Raw genomic sequence first — 19544 nt, forward strand, 5'->3', positions numbered from 1 at the left:
CTATCCGCCTGTGTAAAAAAGTCAATCTCCCTCTGTTTTATAAGCCCTTTTAGGCACTGGAAGGGGCTCTTAAGGTCTCCCCGGAGCTTTCTCTTCTCAAGTCCAAATACCCACAACTCCCTCAGCTTGTTAAGGATACTTAAGTTAGTCACTACACTACTCTAAGCTGATTTCAAGACCTTTTCTTCTTACAGCAACACTCCAAACATACTGAATGCAGAGGAAACATCATTCTCCCCCACAAGAGCCTGCAGTGAAAGAAATTCCCAGGACACGGTGCCTAACCCAGTGGTGCCTGGGTCTGCCCAGGGGTGCAGCAATGTAGTTTTGTGCTGTTTCAATGAGTTTTAAGAAGTTGTACCAGCTGCCAGGCTGAGTTGATTTACCTGGTTTGCCCTCACATGCTCACTGCCACCATCGAGCAGTGAAAGAAGGGCTGCAAGGTAACTAAAATTACCATTACAGTAATTATCAGCCTGAACATTGCACTTTTAAAGATTAATGACCCTTACCTAGGAGTGCAGGAAGGCACTGGCCAGCTGCAGATTATTTACTAAATTCCTCAATTCTTAGTTTTCTGGCCAAACCGCAGCCACTTACACCTGCAGAGCAACACAAGGGATGAAGAAGCTGGGGATCTCCTCAGCATCCACCAGCACAGAACAAGGCAGATCCAGCACAGACACGGATGCCAGCTGTGGTGACACAATTGGGACAGCAAAAGCTCCAAGGAGCCCAAGGGAATGAGTCAGTGAGCAGGGGGGCTGTGAAACCGCATTTCGCTGGGTGGGTACAAACACCGCAGGTATCAGCACGCAGCAGCCTGTGCTGCTCCTGAGCAGGGGGAAGGTTTTGTTTCAGGAAGACTCACCCTTTTCTGAAGTTTCCTCTTCTTTCAGGGCTCAGTATCACATGCAACAGCACAGAGAAGGAGAAGAAATCCATTCCCACCACAAACCTTGAGCTGTAAACTCCCAGTATCACAGAAAGAACCCAACCTTCAACAACTTGAAAACTCACAAGATCAGGAAGCTTGGTTTTAGAGCTCACTAAGAGCTAATTGAGGACCCCCATCAAAAGCAGCAGCAAAAGCCCACTCCAAGCTGGCTGCAGCTCCCCAAGGCACATAGCAATGAGGAATGCAAACTGGGATGCTGCTGACCTTGCCTTAAGACTGGGAACAGCAACATATCTTCTGCGGGCACCATGCACAGGAGAGAGTTGAGGAGACACGGAGACACCTCCTCCAGAAAGCTGCCCTCTTTTTTTTTTCTCCTTTTTAAAAAAATATTGCAGGTGATAGTTAAACTCTGCACCACTCCCAGGGGAAAAACACATGGGGACGATCCTACTGCACATCTGCAGACTCCTCTCTATGCCCAAGAAGAGCAGGCAAAGATCCAAATCCCGGGTGTAACCACGTTCCCAACAGACCAGGTCCACAGGCAACAGGCAAATAACCAGTCACTGAGCTGTTCCCCCAAACACTCAGAGCCAGGAATCAGAAGCTGTTTGTAAAGCCTCAAGGTACTGACTCTGTTTGATTGGACTAGCTCCAGTGCCACCCTGGAGCCAGAAGGATGGTGCCCCAATGAATGCAGCACCAGAAGAGCACTGCATGTCCCAGGAACATGCTCGGACACTTCACGCCACCTCCATAGGGATGGTTTTCCTCCCAGCTTTCTGCTCAAGATGCTCAGTGACCACAAAGTCACCCATGACCCTTCAGTGGCTCCACAAGCCAGGCAGCAAAAGAGAAGATGGTTCCTGGAAAATCACAGCGGGTTTTGTAACACCTCCCACACAGATGTTCTCCAGAATCCCTCCAGGGATCCTGCACCACAGGGCAGGCAATGCCCACCCTGAGTAAAAAAAAACAATGGGATATCAGTGCTTGGATTAATGAGACATCCTTGTTGGCAGTCCCCATCTCATAATAAAGTCAATCTCCTCTTAGCAAGGCTGGGGAGAAGCCCTCAGTGAGCACAGCTTCCTAATATTTCCATTGCACAATGTTCTTCATCTTCTATTGGCACAATTTGGCTTGCAAAAAGCACCTCACAGATGCCTGGAGGTTCTGCCCTGTGTCCTCACACACATCCCCCAGCACCATCCAGAAAAGCCAAAGAGTTGGGGATGGGTACCAAGATGGCAGGAGACACCAGGACACCAAACTAACATGGGGTGACACAACTGTCAGCTTCCCAAGGCTGCACCCCAGCATGGCTGGCAGGGATGAAAATCCTCCCATCCCCACCAGAAACAGGAACCAAACAGAAAGGGAGTGTGAAGCAGCAATTAAATACCACCATGTACAGTCAGCAGTCAGTTATGGCATGTAGCAGAGCAGCTAAGTCCTGTCACCTCCCAGAGCTGCCCCTTTTGAGAGCACAGGGACTGCAGCAGAACTCCTCTCACCTCACCAAGATTTGGCCTCTGGCTGTTTCCACCAGTCTGTTTTTTCCATCCAGCAGTGGAATCAGGCAGCTTTAGTTTTTAATCCCCTTAATTAGGGGTGTGCAGCAGTCTTCATTCCTTAATTACATTCATTGACACATCTGATGCAACACATTTACAAACGACCATTTTCACTGAAGGTGGCTTTGAATCAAAATTGCTGTTGAATTCCCACACTGGCTGTGCAGTGTCACCAACGGGGAAAAGACACGACATGGTGTTCTGGATGCTTTAACAAGACACACAGCTTGGAAATGCTATTTTCATTAAATAGTCACCTCTTTCTTTGGCAGAGCAGATAAACCACTGGCAGTCTGAGGTTTTGGAATGGGAGCGCAGCTCTCAGAAGTTTACAGCAAAAAAGTGACCATTTCAAGCAATCCTCTCCAATACTGATCCACAGGATGGAGGGACAGCATTTCAGTACCTATCCTGATGATTTTGGTCCATCACCATTCAGTAGCTCAGTTAAAGGCAGACAATGGGGATGCTCCATTTCAGCAGCTCAGCTGTCAGGAATCCCTTTGATCCTTTGGGACAGCAAACACTCAGTGAGCACTTTATCACCCCCACTTCTGCTGCAGAATGAAAATAATGACGCTGACACCTTCTGCCTGCCCGCAGAGCCATGGCAGCATTATCCCACAGGGAGCCTGTGCTCACTCCTGTTTTGAATTACTGCCCCAGATCCCATCCTGATGCATTAATGGCTCACCAGGGCACAGCAGCTGAGCTCCAGGCAGCAGCCTGGCCTATAAGCAGTAGGAAACAGTGAACAGGATATAAACACCACCATGGGGGAAAAGGAAAGCACCGATTTAAAGAATAGGATGAATGATAAGATGGTATTGTGAAGGTTTTTTCACCACTGGAGACCCAAGTAAGGATCCATGCTGGTTCTGGCTGCACAGTCTGCTCAGCTCCAGCATCAGGCAGAGTTGCTGCAATTATTTGCATGGAGGAAATGTACACAAGCATTGCTTTCTTCAGACTACAGAAAGGAAAAGGAAGTTGTGTTCACCCTCAATACAGCAGGGAGGGGCCAGAAATACACTTTGCACCCACATTCAGGGGCTGTTTGCTCATATTTTTGGTTGCCACCCTCCTTTCTGTGCTGGATAGGTTGGTGTGAAGGCTGGTCGTGGTTTGTGACTTCACTGAACAAACACCAGCACGGCCATGCTCTACTGGCTCTCAAGAGGTATTTTCCACCTCCTCAACGCCCACCTTTGCCTCCCAGAACACCACAGCAGGGTTAGTGCTGAGTACCACAGCGGTGCTCTTGGATGGCCCTTGTGTTTCTGAACAAAACACCACAGTACCTTCTCCAGCCACACTTAATCCTGCTGATCCAAACACTGCTCCACCCAGAAGCTCCATGGACAACATGCACTAAAAGGATCTCTCCTACCCTCCTGTCTGGCTGTACCAGACCTGCTCTTTCTTCCATCACCCCTGCTCTTTCTTCCACCACCCCCTGATTCCCTCCAACCTTCCCCCCACTTCCCAGGGGCTGTCCAGGATGCCTTTCCTCACCAACTCACACTTTTCTCCCCAGTCCTCTCCCTTTTATACTGTTAATACAGGATATTTTATACTGTTAATACACACAACACTGAGAGAAGTTTAACACCCATGAGGGCATTAAAGGGCGTGTGGTTATGAAGTCAGGTGGGCATGTGCACTGGGGAAACTGGGGCAGCACTTGGAAGCTGTAAAACAGCTTTCTCCACTCCCACCAGTGCCAACGCAACCTGTCATGGCACAGCCAGGACAGTGCTGGCCACCAACCAGCTGAGAAGACAACAATAAACAGCTTCCAACTGTTTTAACATTGCAATATTTTAAAATAAATGAAGAGCCAATAAAGACAAAATATATTCTTTGGTAGGGATAATGCATATGCAGGAAACAGCAGCTGGTTTAAATTTCTCCCTAATAAAATAAATTAGGGAGAATTGTACATGGGGGTAGTGGTGCTTTTTGGATAAGCTACTGGCCTTATATACACAATTTAGCATCCCATTCATACTTATTTTATGAGTTAGGTTTCAAAATAATCCTTATTCTATTCAAAGTGTGTGCTTGTGTGCATACACACAAACCCCCGACAATATAATGGTGGTAGGAACAACCACATGGGGTTTTTTTTGAAGAAGCTTTGCTTATTTTTCCCTTCTTTATATTTAAATCCTTGTTGTGCAATTGCTTCATGCACAGATGAAGCCACACTGAGCCCAAGAGTGCTTCATCCAGCTGAAAGCTCCACAAACTCACAGGGACTCAGCGTAGCTCAGGTATTTATCAAGTATCAAAAGCAACAGCAAATTAAGACTAAGCCATATTATTCTCAGTATTTTCCAAAATACTGAGATCCAAAATCAATTGGTCTTGCCCAGTACTGAGGAATAAATGGAGAGCCTCAGCTAAAATTATGCTGCTAAAGGGCTGCAAATCCCACAGTCACAATTCCAGACAAGTGAGCCACTCTTTTCAATGTGCTGCTGACAGCAGGAGCCACACAACAATATTGCTGAAATCCACATTCATGCAGCACAAGGGAATAAAATGCCACACAGATCCTCTTTTCTGCAGGCTCTGGTGATACCATTGTTCGGGTTAAAACTGCCATGAGAAGACCCTTCAAATGAGGCCAGGGTGAAAGAGTGGAGAGAGCAAAAAGCATCAGTGAGCTCACCCAGGTGCCCCAGCCAAACCCACTCTTTGGTCCTCCAATAAATATATTCTTAAACACCTCCTTTGCACTTCCTTCAAGTTCCCTTTCTATACACACAATCTGAAGGTAAATAGTCACCCGTTCCCCTCTGAGATAAAAACAATGAACATACAAATGAGGTCGGAGCAGGTTGAGCTAGCTGGGAGGCACCTCCTTGCCAGTATAAGCTGTCAGCAGGGCAATACAGAAAATAAAAGCAGACTAATGAGAGCCCTTGCAGTGGCAAGAAGTGTAGTTTAAGAGTAAACAGCAAAAACGAGACGGAAACAAATGCAATGAGCTGGTCTCTGGTTAGGACACCGGTGCACAGCCTGAGCTCACTCCAGCTCCCCAGCTAAACAAGCTGCAAAAGCTCTTTAGAAGTGAACTAGAACTCCAAAACACGAACATTTCATTCTCTTATTCCTAAGCATGGGAGATGTTTAAAAAGTATCTGCCTTACCAGGCTGTGTCCCTGGTCGTTCAGCAACAAGGGAAGGAGAAGAGGACCTGCCCTGCCCTGCTCTGCAGGCTTTGGTTGACTGCCTGGGCTTCAAAGCGCCTGCGCTGAGCACGGACCTCACTGGCGTCACCGCCATGTGGATTTGCTGTTTCCCAGGTGTTTTACTTGCTGACATTACAACTGCAAGCCTGTTTGTTTTATTAAATTGTACTCCTACTCTTAAGCTACCATCCAATTACTGCTCCCAATTACTTGGCTCTTAAGAGCCAACATTAATTACAGAGTACCCTGTGAACAAGGCTGCCGTCTGCTTTACTGCACAGGGCTGAAGCATCCAGGACCAGTCTCTCCTCTGGGAGCAGAAAGAGAGATTCCTCCAGTGGTAGACTAACATTCCTGAGCATGAAGGGCAGGTTTGGTGAAACAGACCATGAACATCACAGCCACAATGCCCAGATTTCAACAGCCCTTTGGATCCCTCAAGTATCCACAGCAATAAATATCTGTTTTTCCCTATGGGATTCAACAAAACACCAGTTCAAGCCTGGGGATGTTAACCTAGAAATCTCTGGAATTAAAGGCACGCACCAGCAACAGCAGCCAGTGCTGTATAAATGCCCATGAGTTTTAAGCACCTTGGCAAAGCACTCAAAACCAGGAGGATGAGGAACCCAAACTCTATGGGAGAAATGCCTGTGTACCGTGGCCCTTCAAGCACAGGTAACTTTATAGCAAGAACTGTGCTGTTCAAGCATTAATAACAGCCCTGTGAGGTTAAGACCCAAAACAGCTCCCTGTGCAGAGCCTAGGGACACAGGAGTACAGCGTGAGCCTTCAGGAAGAGCACAGAATGCCCGTTTGCCTTCACACAGTGGCCTCTGCAGACAGCAGCATAACAAGCTATTGTGCAACTCACATTGCTCAGATTTAATAATCCCGTAAATTCTGGCCTCTTTTTTAGCTTTCTACAAATAGATCTTTATTGCACAATTCACTGCCACTTGCATGAAACAGTGATATGCCAGAAGGAAACAGCACTTTGCCATGATTATCTACTTATTTTTAATATTAGATTTTTTTTCTCAAAAATGTGTTTCCCTTTGCATGGCACAGTGCACTTTCAAAGTGTTCCACCAACAGCACTGCAGAACTCAGTCTTGACAACAGCAGGGAAGATCAGTGCTAGACATCCAAATACAAGAGGAAAGATAAAAAGGAGAGTAATTCTTCTCTGTGCTTCACTTCTGCTCCCAGACCTTGCCAAGCACAGCTTTAGAGAAAAATCCATGTTGTAGCACTGGGATGGGGAACACCATGGTGGCTTGAACTGCTCACACCAGGGACATGCCTGCCTGGGGCCACAGGGAACACGTCCCACATCTGGGACAGCATCAGTCTAGTACTGTGGTGCAGGAGAACATGCCTCTGTAACCCACAACATATTTCATATTAAGAGCAGTAATTAAATCAATTAGTGGTCACCCAGCAAGCTGCTACTTTACAGAAGCTCATTTTAAGCAGCAAAACCAACTTCCAGCACAGCTTAAAATAAGAAGGTGCCACATAATCATACAAATGCTCATGCCATTGGGAAATCAAGAATGGCTGCATAGGCTTCTGCTGCAGGTGGCTTACACCAAACACTTCATTAGTACCAGATGGGTGGATTTCAGATTATAAATGAAACATACACATCCCCATTTACAGTGATTCAACCCAAAAAAGTGAGTCCTCCAACTAAAATGCAAGTGCCACATCCATTTTTCTCCACAGTAAGAGCAGATCACATATATGATCACTGCAAAAGTCAGAAGGGACTGTGCTGGATATCACACTAGCTGATTACTTGTGTGACGAATTATCAACTTAAAAATCAAGTATCCGCTTAGCTCCAAGCTGAATTTTTTTCCATTTTCCATTTTTTTCAGATTAAAAAAAAATATAATTCACTGCTTTGAGCAGCAAAGACACTTTTTTTTTTAAACACAGCAACAAATTTCAAGCCTATTTCTCAAAGCACATCAAAAGAGCTCATCACTGGCAATACCAAGAGGTCTGGATCTTTTCGTGTCTGGGAATCAACTCTTAAAATTAAGTTTTCACAATGCCTGTTTTCTTGTTTTTGAGAAACTTGCCCCATCCTGAGCTTTAGTGACTCATCCCCAGACATCTCTGACTTGTAGCACCTGAACTGACTGCACCCATGAAATACCTTGTGACTAGGCAAAACCACAGCCCATAGGTGGGAAAGCAGGGCAAGGAGATTAACTCGGAAAAACAGACAAAAACTGCACGTTCCCCAGTCACTGTTTCTTCTGGAGATGTGGAATTGAGCAACTGCTAGTCTTGGCTGACCTAGGCATGTTGAGATGATGGTCAATCTCATGAGGTGCAGCCGGCTGCGTGTCTGTCCTACTTCCCTAAATCCCAAACACTCTTGCTCCAATAGCAAAGCTCTGACAATCCTTTACAACAGAGAGGCTTGTTCTTTTCTCTCTCCCCTTGCTTTTTGTTTTAAAGAAATGTCTCAAAATATTTTCTATGGGAGTGTTTCTGATGTTCTGTCGTTCCCCCCCCAGAAAATTTATTAGGACTAGTGTTTTAGTGAAAGAACAATGTTCTTCATCAATCCTATATTGTTTTTCTAGAGGCGAAGCTGAAGTGCTATGAAAGTTACAATTAATCAAACCTCAGTTTCAGTGTAACTCATCACTCCCTGTTCAGCCAGAGTCAGAAGTTTCAGAAGGTTAACCTGTTTCCAAAACAAGCAGAATCTATCAACAAATTTTCAGCTGATTTTGTAGTTAATACTTCAAAAGGGCAGAGTTGTTTCCTTATATTTTGTTTTCAAAGGCCAGGCAGGAGGTGGTACCTCTGCACAGCAAAACCAGAGCTGAGCGCTTTTTGCAGCTGCTCCTACCACAGGAGTGATTTACAACTGTTTGTGCTGAGAAATCATGAGAAATGGTTAACGTACAACCACTTCCCCCAGCAAACAGAGCCAACCCTGTAACCAGGTTAGCACCCACTGAGACACTAATGAGCTCCGTGCACACCTTCCAACCTCCTGAACCCGTGTGTGATGGAGCTGCAGGCACAGGGCGCTGGCACCTCTCCTTCACCTGTGTCTGCAGAGAACCTTATCACTGGCACAGATGCAGCTGTGCATCTACCTCAAAAAAAAGGAGAAAAAAGTTTAATTCCACTGTATTTGCATATGCTGTGTATAATATAATGTATTTGATTGCCAGCCTTTGCTGTGATTAGCACTGTGCAGGTCAAATCCACCAGTGTAATAATCAAGCAATCCTCATGCTGTAAAGTCCAGCTCAATTATAAAAAAAATAAACCTGCAAGAAAAGAATCACATTGAAATACCAAATTTCTCTGTAATTGCAAGCCTCCTTGCTTTGTGAATTCATCCCTCATGTCCATTATCTACTCCCATTCCTGCCTCAGGAGGCACACAGGCAAGTAACACTAATAGATTCCGTTTCCCCGAGCGCTCCCTCTCGATTCATCATGCAACAGGGACTCTTTTTTTAATAAACCACATGTCTGCAAAAGGAATATCGCCATACGTCATCATCAGGATAGATTAAGAGAGTCAATCATCATTTTTAAATAAGACAAGAGCAGCAGCTGCAAAACATGAAGTCACTAACACTGTCTGTGCCACTGCTGGTTTCCCCACAGGCATCCAGTAGGTGTTTGCAGGTAGGAGGAAGAGCACCTGAACCAAGAAGAGGGATGCTTTCTGCATTGGTGACCCAAAACTGAGGGGATGGGAGACATCAGCTACTCAAAGCATCTTGCTTCAGAACAAAACAAAGTGAAAAAACTTGCTTCAGTGTGTAAACAGAGGAAAAAAGGTCATTTTTTGAGACGAACTTGCTTGGACACGACAAGTCCCTTGGGTTCTTGTTATCAAGGGAGTGAAGCATCCCAAACTTCACTGAAGAGATGGGCAGGGAAGGGGTCCTGCTCCGGGATGGGCACAACAGCTGCTCTGACCTCATCAACCAACCCCAGCTTTATTCCACTATTTCTGGGAGGAGCGAAGGAAAGAGCAGAGATGGGTGGGAACAAACAAACTGATACCGCTACCACCCATAAACAAAGGAAGTGTTTTTTGAAGGCAGCACCTAGACAGACCTGATGGAAGTAACAGAAGCAGCAGTTACAACGACAACAAACCCCTCCAGAAGTCTGAAGAAACTACAGCACTCACTAGAAGCAGTGCCAGAGGAATTCAGCACGTGGCAATTTCCCCCCAGTATCACCAGCATGCCCTTCCCACGTTGATGCAGTTGCTCCCACTGCAGATAAACCACATTCCCAAGGCCATCCTGACAATATTACATTTTTCAGAAAGCCCTGAAGAATGAAGCCAGCTCATGTGTGTGAGTCAGCAAACTCACACATCTGCAAGACCCCTTTTCCATCCTGTTTAAACACCTGGGGGAGCCTGGCTGCACATGAAAATCCATGGAAAAGCAATATATATGTACCCTACATTCTTCCTCTTCAATTTCTCTTGCTAGTTGGTCCCCCTCTTTGAGAAAGTGTGGGGGTCCTTAAACCCTTTTGACTAGAAACATTTATGAACAGCTGAAAACTCGCATTTTCTCTGCAACTGAACTCTTCTCCAGGCCCCAAAAGCTTCCAGCTTTTCCTCTGAAAAGGAGAAAAAGTGATGAAAGTTATTCCCGCAGCTGGACCAGGCAGCCCACACTGAGTTTATCTTGTTGCTACTTCATGTGCGTATTCACCGAGACTCTCATGAGCTTCTCACCACACACACTCGGCTTTCAAGTTGGCAGTTGGAGATAAAAAAGCAGCGATATCAGCATCAGCCACCAGCACCAATCCCAGGAGGAATGGAGTGACATGGGAGCAGCGCTGGTACTTCCCAGGAGGAGGGATGCAGGGACACCAGGGAAGTGCCTGATACTCATCCCACCCGGTTTCCCCTGTTCAAATTGTAATAACGTGCTACCAAGGGTCCTAAAAATGCTGGTTTTTTGCATGGAATGTGACCCCTTCCTCCTACAAGCCATAGGGGTCTGCCTCCTGTCTGTGTCAGGGCACGTTTACATGATAAATGGCCTTTTTACTGCCTCTATATACTTACATGCACTCATGCAGGAGAAAGAGGGATGCTGGATAGGTGACTTCTTTTGACTTCAGACCAACAACCATCCCCACAATTTAAACACACAATTTCCATCTTGCCTGTCAATTCACTGCCAACCAATAGTTGCAAAAGGTATTAAGGCCAGAAAACTTTGGCCTAAAGCTGGATTTCAAGATTTTTTTACATCAAATGAGCAGCTGAGTTTTCATGGTACATGAAGGACAGGAGGACTCCCTTGTACCAGGAGGATGACACCTCACCACTGCTCTTCTCCAAGGGGCTCCATCCCTGGAGGGTCCCACTGGCTTGTGTCTGACGTGCATGTCAAAGTGACACTGCCAGGATATGTGTCTTTGCCAACAGGACTAATACACTATGCAAACACAGAATCCAGTATTTGAAGGACAGATCAGCAGTTTTTGTTTGGGGATTTAAGAGAGTTTTTTGTCAGTCTGCAAAATGTTACCCTGAGCTGCCCCTGCACTGACTAAAATTTGCATTTTCCCATGAAGCCCCAGGGCATCCTGCTCTCCTCTGGCCCTCATGTTAAGAGGGGAAATCAGGAATATACATTCAGGTGGGATACCAGGAAAAGTTTCTTCCCCCAGAAGCTGGTCAGGCACTGACCAGACTCCCCAGGGAATGGTCAGAGCCCCGAACCTGCCAAGAGCTCCAGGAGCGTTTGGACAATGGATAACCCTCTCAAGGATGCACAGGGTAGGATTGTTGGCGTGTCCTATGCAGGGCCAGGAGTTGGACTTGATGATCCTTGTGGGTCCCTTCCAACTCAGGAAATTCTATGACATTGGCTATAGGGCCCTCTTATACACTGGTTCAGGAACTGGAAGGCAGCATGCAAGGCAGGGCTGCAGGAGCAAAAATATTTGCTGTTTAGGGCAGCTGAAGCTGGACCTGAAAGACTTTTATCCTTCCATGAACCAACCCCTGCCCAAAGACAAACAACTCCTAAAACTCCCCAGGAATGGTTACCAGCTGCATGTTTCTCATTTTCCAAGTGCCTGGCTCAAGGCACTGCAGGCAGCTCACAGAGGCAGAAACCAGGGCTGGAACATGAAACGTTCCATCCAGCTCCATGTCAATGGGATAAAACCAAACCACCCTTCAAGCCATCCTGGAGCATCCACACCATCTCATGAGTGAATTGCAAAGACCAGCTCATGCTTTTGATTCATTTGTACACAGGCATCACAGATGAATTTGGACGGGAATTAGTAATCCTGTCTTTGGAGCAGAGTTTGAATAACAGGGAATAAATAGAGCCTGGAGCCCTGGACACAATGGGATGAGACTGTCCCCACTTATACCCTGCTCGCTCTCATATTCAGTGATACTCAGGCCCTAGGGGTGAAAAGTCCATATGGAATCACACTCCAAGGCCACACCAGCATGGGAAGGTGAGGAGATGCTGTGGGACCAGCAGCAGTGTGCACCATCTTCCACCTCCAAGGGTCTGGCTCTGCAATTCTACTATAAAGCCACGTGAGCAGCTTAGTTATTTATTTAACTAAAAGCTTTTAATTATCTCTCTCACACACACATATTCCATGGGGTGGGGAAGGAGCGGAATAATCAGCCTACAACCAGTGACCGGAGAGTTCAAAGGAATTGTGGTTTTCATAGAAACAGCTAACCAGCCCAATTCTTCTTCCACTGTTGCAAAGCGTACTCCCATCCCCAGGCTCCAGCCACGGTGTGTTTTGCTGTGGTTTACATCTCAGGCTGAGCTGATCCTGTAAGGAGGACTCAATTTTGACAGAGCAAAGGATCCTCCACAGGTCTGGGCTCCAGGTTTCCTGATGCAGCCACAGAGGGTTATTCCACTGTGTGACCCAGTCTGAAAGCCAGGCTGACATCCCATGGCACTCGCCCTCACCAGCAGATGGACTGGGCTGCTCCCCAAAAATACACATGGGGGAGGGAAGCACCCAACACTGTGGCCATGGCCATGCAACCAGGCAGCCATGGAGCTCTCCCACCACCTGCAAGACGAAACACTCCCCTGAGCTTCCCATCTTCCTACATCTTTTAGGCTCTGCACCGAGATCAGGGAGATACAAAATTCTCAGTCTCCTCCAAAAGCACCAGAGTTCAAGTGCTGTAAGACTTTATGAATTATAAATTATAAACCACTGCTATCAACATTTGCTCTGAGCACAGCAGCTAAAGCAAGCTGGCATGGGAATTTGTTTAAAAATCCCAGATCCAAAATGGAGCAGGGTCTGGAGGAGCATGGCCTGGAAGAGTACGATTGCTTGAACATAGCCCCGAAGCCCACATAATTTCCCTCTCTGTGGAACTGCTTCATTTAAAAAAGAAAGAAGAGAGAGAGAGAAAGATTTAGTCCATCTAAATGATCTACTTGGACAAATTAAAAGCACTGGCTTTTAATACACAATGTGAGCAGCATTACACAAGCAAAAATTCACATAAACAGAAAACAAGTGTAAACAACCAACTGAATGTAAAGAAACTAATAATATTAATCTGGATTAAGTACAAGCCATAAACATTCCTACGTAATCCATCCGATGGACAAAGATAAATCCCTGCTCTGCCGCATCTACAGTTCTTTGCAACTTAAGAAACCACAATACTGATCAAAACAGTAGTAGATTAGAAATACAAAGGGAAATCTTTACACATCGTTGCCTGCTTAGCCTACACGAGATTACAACAATAAACCAAGCACCAAGAAAGAATAATCATTGCAAAAGATCCCCAAGGCCAGACTGCAATTTCTAGTCCTGATGCAAAGGTTTATATTGAACTTCCCAGAGAAATACACAGCAGCAGGAAACACAGCTCCAAGCCTGAACAACCTGAGTATCTGATATTCCTTAACGCTCTAGGAAAACTGCACAGAAGTTAGAGGGAAGCCAACAGACCTGCAGTAGAGCTCAAAAGTACAAAGTAAAGTTTATGATGGGAAATTATTTGCATTCATAGGGCCGCTGCAGAGACCCTCACACTGTCCTATTAAAGCCTTTAGATTCATCACAGCTTCCCAGGAGTGTAAAAGCAGCTCCAGCAAGTTCAGATTCTGACCCAGTGTGGCACACAGTACAGCTCAGCTCTACCTCCCCACCACAGCCCCACCCACACATTCCTCCACCCAAAGAGGGGTGGGAAGCTCCCACTACGAACAGGGACCTCTGGCCTGGATAGGTGGGGAGAGCCCAGAGCTTTCCCACCTGGCATGGACACAAGATCTCTGAGCACCACCGATTTCCAGGGCTTTTTCCAATAAATAGGTGAAATATGGGAGTAAGGGGCTGAAGAAAAATCCACCTGCAGTGACACAGGTACTGTCACGGTTCCCCCAAATGAAGAGGCTCTCAGCACATGCCCCTCATTTGGGAATACAAGAAAAGATATCTGAGAAAAAATTCCTAGTCAGATGCTGTGGATACTCAGGAACATCCAAGGATGAAGAGCCTGAGGTTCACCTGCTGACCCCAAAAATCCAGGATTCCTTTGAGATGCCAAGTAACTGCTGGTGAAAACCTAGTACAGAGCCACTGCCTTCCATCAGCAACCTTCTGTATACACAACTTTATTCCAGCATGTTACATGCCACATTCACAACATCATTATCATCATCATTCACCTATCAATGTATCAAAGCACATGGAGCATCCCGACATCCCTGCAAGCTATCCTGGCAGAGCAGCACTTTGATCTCTAATAAATGAATTTGTGGAGGTGGCTGCTCCCTAGATAAACCACATCCTTGCCAGCCTATGTTCCATTCATTCAAATATCTGCTCAACAAGGAGTAAATGGGGCAGTAGGAGAGACATTGTTTTACCACTTTCCAAAAATCAAACGCTGTCCAATGAAAAACACCGTGGCTGCTCATGCAGAGCACATAGGCACTTGGCAGGAAGATACTGGAGCCAGGAGATGTAGGTTTGGAGTATCCTTGCCTGAAGCATTTATAGGCCTCAGGAACATACAATGTTTGGAAACAGGCCAAGAGGAGTCCTTACTCTTCAGGATTACTGCTTTCCCATGAAATGCTTTGCTTTTTATAAGATTATTTGTTTTAACTTGCAATTGTGAGATCAGACGAAAACACAGGTAATTCCTGTTCTTGTCATCTAAACTGATACAGGAAATAATGAATGTGTTTATATTAGGAAAAATCATCCTTCTCTATGTTTCATAAGGCTCTAATTGAGTTTTCAAGGTAAGGAGCACGCACTATGTTTATCCTGATATTTATCTTCCACAGCAGATTATGTTTGTCCATGGGAATCCTAGAAAATCCTTGCCTTCTTTATTAAGGCCATGGCAGCAGAGATATGCACTGCCTTTTAAATCCCACCCAATGCTCAAAATTGCCCTAGAAGTGCAAATGAAGATGCAAGATGATGTAAAATATAAACATCAAGAGTATCAGTATCACTGACATGCGACACACAACCCTTACCAGTCACCACAATGCTGCAGGAAAAACTTAAATTCATCAAAGATATTGCTGGATCAGCCATTAAAAAAGAAAAACAACCTACTTTGGATCTCCACAAAGCAACCTCTGAAGCAAAGGGAGCAGATCCTGGGGCAGTGACACAAGAGTTAGCTAACTGTGAAAGGAATTGCACTCCACCGCATCACAGCAGCAGCAGCAGCCAGGGCAGAGCCCCTCTGCATCCCTCATCCAGACCCAGCATACTCTCTGCCCCATGAGATCTTACAGGCATTATTTTTACATATCTCAACTGTGAATAAGAATCACTAATTCAAAGACCATCCCTCCAGATCCAGCAAACTAAGGCAAGAAAATCCAGCGTATTTGAAAAGCCTTCAAATCCTAAATGGAAAGAGCAAGGAAAGGCAAAAAGGGATTTGTGGTACTGTTCAAATATTAGATTTTCATGGAATAGTTTGCAATGGAAGGGACCGATTTTGCTTCGCTTGTCCAGTATCTTAATTAAATTAACACACAGAATTATAACTGAACCAGCATAGCACCAACTCCAGAATTTGGACAATCTCTAAGAAATTTTCTCTTCACCATGCAATCATGCAATTCTTGAATTCTCATTTACACAGCCACAGAGGGAAAAGCTGACAGACCCTGCCCAAAACCAGCTTCCTCAAACCAGTGCACCAAGGGTGAACAAGTTCCTTTTCCCCAAAAGACAAGGAAGTGAGGACTTGGAACACTTGCAGCTGCAGGACTCAGAGGTGTTTGAGGTGGATTTTAACTCATTCCAGACATTCTGGAGTAATTTTCATCACAAACGGTGCCTCGCTGGAGATAGGAAATAAAAATACATCTTGGTGGAAAACCCAGTAAGAGCATCACTTCCCAGTGGTCCAAGGTGTTTTCTTGAGCTAGAATTCAGGGCAAAGCAGGATCCAGGGACAGGAAAGAGCCCTTGCCTGACTCATATCAGACCACAGCATCCACATTTGCCCCATGGGTGGGTGAGCAGGCATCGGTCTGTGGAGCCCTAAGCCCTTCCCCGCCATATCTCCCTCCCCCCTTCTGCACAATGGACTCCGGGCAGAGCTGGGGATCCCAGCTCGGCCACGACAGCCCGGGCAACCCCGCCCCAGCATAGGGGGACACTGGGTGCCAGCTCCCCTGAGCTGTGTGTCCCCATCCCGCTATCCCCATTTCCTGCCTCCTGCAAAATCTGTCTCGGGCTGAGCCTCAGCCTTTTGACTTCCAGTACTCCATGTCACACAGCCCCACGGAGCGGCGGCACACGAGCCGCGCACACACACGCTGTGCGCACACAGATGCACTGGATTCGGTCACTGCAAACACACACAGAGCAAACACAGACACGCTGCACACACCCGCACAGTACATACATACACATGGGGCACACTCACCTGATGTGCAGAGACACACAGTGCACGCACACGCACTGCGTATACGTGCAGTGCTCACACCCAGAGCTCACAGCAGTCAAACCACACACCCCGGATACAAACTACACACACGGGGTGCTTGTGCAGACCACGCGTGCACACTCCAACACCCCACGCACACACATCCTTTACACGCGCAAGCACGCCAACCGCACACACTCGCTGTGAAGATGCACCTTGCGCAGATGAGCACACGCACTCACACACCGTGCACAACGACACACGCGCACATACACGTGCCCGCCCGCACAGAGACCGCGGGCTCGCACCGACCCGCCGTGGGCGGACACGGACACACGGACACGGAGCCGCCGCGCAAAGGCCGCGCGCACTCCCCCGCGCCGCGCACCCGCTCCCGCACGCACTTACCCGGCCGCCCCCGCGCGCGGCGCCCGCCGGCCTCCCACCGGCCCCCGCAGAGCCCCCGCCGCGGTGCGGCACCCCGGGGCCGCGCCGTGCCCAGCCAGTCGCTCTGCCTCCGTTGCTCCGCGCCCGCCGCTCCGCGCCCGCAGCCGCCCGCCCGCGGCTCTACCCCCCCCCGCCCCGCCTCCTCCCCCCACAACACTGTAGTAAGTTCTCATTGGCCGAGGGCGAGGGGCGGCCTCGCCAGCGCCGCCTCGCCATTGGCTACAGGGAAACCGCGGCCGGAGGCGCGGGCGGGGGAGCGTGCGCCCCCTGCTGGCTCCCCCCCATCCCGCTCTCTCTCGTTCCTTCCCGCGGGCCGCCCGGAGGGAGAGCCCGGAGCGCTTTCCTGAGCCCGCCACAACAACAACCCGGGCAGCGAGAGGCTGAAATAACGGGATTACCGCCTGTTCCTGCCACCACCACACCCTCCCCCGCTTAAGTGATGGTGGCGGGGGGGCGATAATTTGGCGCCGCACGGCCCCGGTAGGAAGGGGGTAGGAAGGGTCCTGCCCGCCTGTACCGCGGGCGGCAGCGCCGCTCCCCCTCCCTCCGTGACCCAAATTTTAAATACCGTTCGCTGCCTCCCAGAGAAAGTCGTGGCGCAGCTCTGAAGGGAAACCCGGGGTGAAGAAGCAAGGAGGAGTGTATGAAGAAAGGTGGGGGGGGGGGGGCGTTGGGGTTTTTTTAATGCTGTTATTATAGTCTTCAATTTTTTGAGCATAAGTCCATTCGTAATCGAACAGGTACTGCCTCAGTCTTGTGGCAAGCCAAAAAAGCGACAATTGAGGTGGTCTGATCAACAAGAAACGCCCCCAGGAGCCCAGCACAGCCCCACCGAGGGGCCCACTCTGCCCCTGCTCTGGAATCCCGCACCTCCAGCATGGCCTGGATTTCCCTCGCTTACAGCCAAATTAGAATCAGTTATTTTTGTCAAGCAGAGCTGTCCAGCTCTCCCTGCTTTGTACATCAGAGCAAAACATGCTGCCCAGTACCTCTTGAGCACTTCCAAAGGTTACAGCAAAGCTGCTGCCAGCCTGCCCAGATCAGGAACTGAATCCCCCTCGCATATTTGCACAATTCCAAAATACTCCTGGCACTAAGGCATCTCCGTTTGTCTCCCATAGAGAATTAAGGTCTCAGGCACATTATTCTGCTTGGATTAAGAGCAACCGCCCTGCCTCTTCATCAGCAGATAATACCCAAGGCTGATACACCCTGGCTGGGATGGCTCCATCACTGATACTGACCTAGCAAGGGCCACTCACACACTGAGGGCATTTATGCTATATGAAGCTAAAAATACCCAGATTTTTAGAAAAAAATTAACATGCTTCTCACAGCTATTTACGCCTTCTCCTTTATGCGTGTATGACAGTCAGCTCTGCCAAGAAGAACGGAGCAGCTCCCCTGTGTCTCAGTGTTGAGACTACTTGCAATAAGGTCCTTAATTAGAGGGAAGACGGATATTTTTGCCTTAAATCTGGACTACTTGGTGGTTTCCTTGGACTTAGATGAGCACATCTGATTAAAAAAAAGACAGGCTGGCAAAGGTCTGGCAGCTCCAAGTTGCTGCTCCTACATTAACAGGTAGTTCCTTGGAACTACCTGTTAATGTAGGGACAGGTAGTTCCTTTGAAACATGCCCTGTAGGTTTGACTTCAGTCCCCAGTGCAATAAATTAGCACATTTTAATAGCCCAGGCAGTGCATGGAGGAGCGTCAGATGTTCAGTGCTAACCCACCACAACTGCTGCCTTTGCTACTGCTCACCCATGGGTGGGCTTAAAACACTGCCAGAAGAGAAATATCAGTCCAAAGAGCTTTGAGGAGAAAACCATGGAGCAAAGAAACCACAAGATTTGGTTGGCAACAGCTTCTTGCAACTAAGAAAAACAAGCAAACAAACCCACACTGCTTTAAGATTATGTGGAGGAGAGACCAGGGCAACAAAAACTTTGCATCAAAGCAGTGATTTAACACCACACAGTGCATCATCCACTGCGCTCAGATCACCAGATGATCCCCAACTCCATCTGTCAGCAGCTGAGAACAGAGAGCAGCAGCTCCAGCATTCTGTATTCCCAGGTGAAGCATTTATCCACAGGGAGCACTAATGCAAGCTGCCAACGTGCTTGTGCATGAGGGCAATGGATGCTGTCACCTCTTCAGACCCCAAACAAATGGCTGAGCTTGATTGGCTAAAAAGCTAAAGGAAGACACTAAAAAGTTGAATTATCAAATACAAAAAGAGGCACTTTTTCTATGCCATGAGAGCCTGAAAAACATTCTTCTGGGGCAAGGGGATCTAAGCCTTCATAAAGCAACTTTTTATAGGGAGCAGAAAATATGTGGGGAAAAAAGGGAAAAAGAAACCCAAAACCACCACTCTCATGGAAATAAACCCATCACCACCACACTTCTGCTGGAAGCCACTGGCTTAGCTTCTAACCTTTTCCTCCC

The 19544-nt window shown here is 47.5% G+C and overlaps 1 protein-coding gene across 4 annotated transcripts in view; it reads right to left on the bottom strand.

Moving 5' to 3' along the window:
* EPB41 (erythrocyte membrane protein band 4.1) overlaps window positions 1–19544 on the bottom strand; it is a 95481-nt gene that overhangs the window by 59155 nt on the left and 16782 nt on the right. Inside the window, exon 1 of one of the 4 annotated variants that reach the window (XM_077189485.1) lies at window positions 17050–17183. The exons of the other annotated variants lie outside the window; for them this stretch is intronic. The gene's annotated coding sequence lies outside the window, so the exon portion shown is untranslated. Of the gene's footprint in view, window positions 1–17049; window positions 17184–19544 lie in introns of those variants that run through there. 4 annotated transcript variants of the gene reach the window in all.

The sequence above is a fragment of the Agelaius phoeniceus genome, chromosome 22 (genome assembly GCF_051311805.1).
Source record: "Agelaius phoeniceus isolate bAgePho1 chromosome 22, bAgePho1.hap1, whole genome shotgun sequence".
Classification (NCBI taxonomy): Eukaryota; Metazoa; Chordata; class Aves; order Passeriformes; family Icteridae; genus Agelaius; species Agelaius phoeniceus.